Source organism: Schistocerca piceifrons, chromosome 1 (genome assembly GCF_021461385.2).
Source record: "Schistocerca piceifrons isolate TAMUIC-IGC-003096 chromosome 1, iqSchPice1.1, whole genome shotgun sequence".
Classification (NCBI taxonomy): Eukaryota; Metazoa; Arthropoda; class Insecta; order Orthoptera; family Acrididae; genus Schistocerca; species Schistocerca piceifrons.
The window spans coordinates 920331808-920337163 of NC_060138.1; positions in this window are offsets into that span (position 1 = coordinate 920331808).

Sequence of the window (5356 nt, forward strand, 5' to 3'; positions counted from 1 at the left end):
TTTGATGTTTTTTTTTTATTCAGCAAACCAGCGCATCCTTTTTCATACACCCTGTTGAGCGCAACGGAATTACACCACAGATCTAGCACTTCTGCTTACTTCTCTGCTCCGCTGCCAGCAATATAGTCATTATTTTCACAAATTTGTATACGTAGAATATTGTCAGATATTGCAGTGTAGTATCAATGTGGTCGTTCTAGAGAGTATTTTCCATTACGTGCATACCTGAAAGTATTCAAATCCATTTTTCGGAGAATTTAAGAACACATAGTGATAAACCTTAATACTATGACAATATTTCTAAAACAGTGTTGTTCGAATTTTTGGATGCAGTAAACCGGCGACTCGATGTGGCAAGGATTTGATAAGTCGATGGTGTGTTTTTACAGGTATGTGTGACCAGATGTCTATGTATAAGTCATGCCTTCGACATGAAGTACGGGCCAGTGGTTTGTGTGCGCTAAGCTGGCTCCGATAGTGTCCAATCTGTCTGCCATCAGATATAGATCAGACTAATATTGTGAACAAGGTAACATTCATCAGACCACTGCAACACGATTGCGATCTAGTGACAGTGCCATCCTGCTCGGAGATAGCTTAGTCATCAGGTTAGGGATCAAGAAGGGCCGAAAGTGATACGCAGTACGCGGTGTTCCGCATCTATTACAGTGACCCCGGATACTACTACTCTTCCCACGAAAGCAGAGATGAATGTCCCTCACATCGTAATATTGCCTTCAACGGAGTGATTCGATGCCACGGATCATGTTTGGAGCAACCTTTGCGCTGTATGGCAGCGTTTTCGGACACGACCATAGATCTGGTGTGAGAAGAAACGTTATTATCCGATCGTGTAATATATTTCCGTCGATCCAGTGTGCATACTCGAATGTTCCACGTCCACTACAATCGTAATTGACAAGATCGTTTGGTCAACATGGGAACGTGAAGGGGTTGTCTGCTGCAGAGCCTCATGTTTAATATTGTACACATGAACCATGGACCTTGCCGTTGGTGGGGAGGCTTGCGTGCCTCAGCGATACAGATAGCCGTACCGTAGGTGCAACCACAACGGAGGGGTATCTGTTGAGAGGCCAGACAAACGTGTGGTTCCTGAAGAGGGGCAGCAGCCTTTTCAGTAGTTGCAAGGGCAACAGTCTGGATGATTGACTGATGTGGCCTTGTAACAATAACCAAAACGGCCTTGCTGTGCTGGTACTGCGAACGGCTGAAAGCAAGGGGAAACTACAGCCGTAATTTTTCCCGAGGGCATGCAGCTTTACTGTATGATTACATGATGATGGCGTCCTCTTGGGTAAAATATTCCGGAGGTAAAATAGTCCCCCATTCGGATCTCCGGGCGGGGACTACTCAAGAGGATGTCGTTATCAGGAGAAAGAAAACTGGCATTCTACGGATCGGAGCGTGGAATGTCAGATCCCTTAATCGGACAGGTAGGTTAGAAAATTTAAAAAGGGAAATGGATAGGTTGAAGTTAGATATAGTGGGAATTAGTGAAGTTCGGTGGCAGGAGGAACAAGACTTCTGGACAGGTGACTACAGGGTTATAAACACAAAATCAAATAGGGGTCATGCAGGAGTAGGTTTAATAATGAATAGGAAAATAGGAATGCGGGTAAGCTACTACAAACAGCATAGTGAACGCATTATTGTGGCCAAGATAGATACGAAGCCCACACCTACTACAGTAGTACAAGTTTATATGCCAACTAGCTCTGCAGATGACGAAGAAATTGAAGAAATGTATGATGAAATAAAAGAAATTATTCAGATTGTGAAGGGAGACGAAAATTTAATAGTCATGGGTGACTGGAATTCGAGTGTAGGAAAAGGGAGAGAAGGAAACATAGTAGGTGAATATGGATTGGGGGACAGAAATGAAAGAGGAAGCCGCCTGGTAGAATTTTGCACAGAGCACAACATAATCATAACTAACACTTGGTTTAAGAATCATGAAAGAAGGTTATATACATGGAAGAACCCTGGAGACACTAAAAGGTATCAGATAGATTATATAATGATAAGACAGAGATTTAGGAACCAGGTTTTAAATTGTAAGACATTTCCAGCGGCAGATGTGGACTCTGACCACAATCTATTGGTTATGACCTGTAGATTAAAACTGAAGAAACTGCAAAAAGGTGGGAATTTAAGGAGATGGGACCTGGATAAACTAAAAGAACCAGAGGTTGTACAGAGATTCAGGGAGAGCATAAGGGAGCAATTGACAGGAATGGGGGAAATAAATACAGTAGAAGAAGAATGGGTAGCTTTGAGGGATGAAGTAGTGAAGGCAGCAGAGGAACAAGTAGGTAAAAAGACGAGGGCTAGTAGAAATCCTTGGGTAACAGAAGAAATATTGAATTTAATTGATGAAAGGAGAAAATATAAAAATGCAGTAAGTGAAGCAGGCAAAAAGGAATACAAACGTCTCAAAAATGAGATCGACAGGAAGTGCAAAATGGCTAAGCAGGGATGGCTAGAGGACAAATGTAAGGATGTAGAGGCCTATCTCACTAGGGGTAAGATAGATACCGCCTACAGGAAAATTAAAGAGACCTTTGGAGATAAGAGAACGACTTGTATGAATATCAAGAGCTCAGATGGAAACCCAGTTCTAAGCAAAGAAGGGAAAGCAGAAAGGTGGAAGGAGTATATAGAGGATCTATACAACGGCGATGTACTTGAGGACAATATTATGGAAATGGAAGAGGATGTAGATGAAGATGAAATGGGAGATATGATACTGCGTGAAGAGTTTGACAGAGCACTGAAAGACCTGAGTCGAAACAAGGCCCCCGGAGTAGACAATATTCCATTGGAACTACTGACGGCAGTGGGAGAGCCAGCCCTGACAAAACTCTACCATCTGGTGAGCAAGATGTATGAAACAGGCGAAATACCCTCAGACTTCAAGAAGAATATAATAATTCCAATCCCAAAGAAAGCAGGTGTTGACAGATGTGAAAATTACCGAACTATCAGTTTAATAAGTCACAGCTGCAAAATACTAACACGAATTCTTTACAGACGAATGGAAAAACTAGTAGAAGCCAACCTCGGGGAAGATCAGTTTGGATTCCGTAGAAACACTGGAACACGTGAGGCAATACTGACCTTACGACTTATCTTAGAAGAAAGATTAAGGAAAGGCAAACCTACGTTTCTAGCATTTGTAGACTTAGAGAAAGCTTTTGACAATGTTGACTGGAATACTCTCTTTCAAATTCTAAAGGTGGCAGGGGTAAAATACAGGGAGCGAAAGGCTATTTACAATTTGTACAGAAACCAGATGGCAGTTATAATAGTCGAGGGACATGAAAGGGAAGCAGTGGTTGGGAAAGGAGTGAGACAGGGTTGTAGCCTCTCCCCGATGTTGTTCAATGTGTATATTGAGCAAGCAGTAAAGGAAACAAAAGAAAAATTCGGAGTAGGTATTAAAATTCGTGGAGAAGAAATAAAAACTTTGAGGTTTGCCGATGACATTGTAATTCTGTCAGAGACAGCAAAGGACTTGGAAGAGCAGTTGAATGGAATGGACAGTGTCTTGAAAGGAGGATATAAGATGAACATCAACAAAAGCAAAACAAGGATAATGGAATGTAGTCTAATTAAGTCGGGTGATGCTGAGGGAATTAGGTTAGGAAACGAGGCACTTAAAGTAGTAAAGGAGTTTTGCTATTTGGGGAGCAAAATAACTGATGATAGTGGAAGTAGAGAGGATATAAAATGTAGGCTGGCAATGGCAAGGAAAGCGTTTCTGAAGAAGAGGAATTTGTTAACATCCAGTATTGATTTAAGTGTCAGGAAGTCATTTCTGAAAGTATTCGTATGGAGTGTAGCCATGTATGGAAGTGAAACATGGACGATAAATAGTTTGGACAAGAAGAAAATAGAAGCTTTCGAAATGTGGTGCTACAGAAGAATGCTGAAGATTAGATGGGTAGATCACATAACTAATGAGGAAGTACTGAATAGGATTGGGGAGAAGAGAAGTTTGTGGCACAACTTGACCAGAAGAAGGGATCGGTTGGTAGGACATGTTCTGAGGCATCAAGGGATCACCAATTTAGTATTGGAGGGCAGCGTGGAGGGTAAAAATCGTAGAGGGAGACCAAGAGATGAATACACTAAGCAGATTCAGAAGGATGTAGGTTGCAGTAGGTACTGGGAGATGAAAAAGCTTGCACAGGATAGAGTAGCATGGAGAGCTGCATCAAACCAGTCTCAGGACTGAAGACCACAACAACAACAACACGGAATGATATTCCGGAACATCTGCGCCTCCACCAGTACTGAAACATGCCGTTGTATGTACCCAGATCGCAGCCTACCTGCTTTGCAGAGCCGACACACCTTCGTTCTGCACGCTCTGTGGACAGACGTTTATGCCCATCATCTTATCCCTGATCGTGGTTTCACCGTACGTCAAACACTTTCTGTAGATGTTCACGACTGTGGCCCTCGCGTAACTGACCGGCTACGCCATTAAAAAGTACACGTTCTCAGGCGCCGGTCCATAACAATTTGCCCTTTGTCAAAGTTGCCTGTTCCAGTGAACTTGCACATTTACATCCAAAGTTGTTGCTAGAATGTGGACCAGTCCATCTCTGCTCCATTTACGTAATTTCTTTCCGGTATCGCATGACCTAAACTTCACCAGGCAGCATCAAGTTTCATTGTGGTCAACGTTCATAATGTTTTGGCGCCAGATTTTACGCTGAAAAACCTTACCAGATTCAGATGTGGATTTCGACCACAATTTGTTTCTTATAAACTGCAGCTTGAAACAGAAAAATTTCCAGAAATGAAGCAAACTAAGGACACTAAGAACCAGAATTAAACTGAAATAAATAGGTGTAACGAAGTGTAGGCGACTTAGGTCAGGCGATGATGAGAGGATTAATTCAGAAAAGCGGGATGTTGAAAGTGATAGGCGAGTCTTATAAAACTGGACAAGACAACTTAAAAAAAGGTTCCACAGAGATAAAGTATAATCGCGATTGGGGACTGTAATTTAGTAACAGGCAGAAAGGCGATATGGTAAAATTTCAATAGAATATGGATAGGAAGAACGAAATGAAAGGGTTACGTACCTGTTAGGAATTTGCCCAAGCACAACTCATTCATCCCAAACACTTGGTTAGCAGTCATGAAGCAAAGTTATATAATTCGGAGAGACCTGCGGAAACCGAAAGGTTTCAGATAGCTTATATTATGATAAAGAATATTTCAGATCCAGATTTTAGGTAGCGAAACCTTACCAGTGTCAGACCTGAATTCCGTTTATAATTTATTTCTTATAAACTGCAGACTGAAACTCAAAATCTTCGAG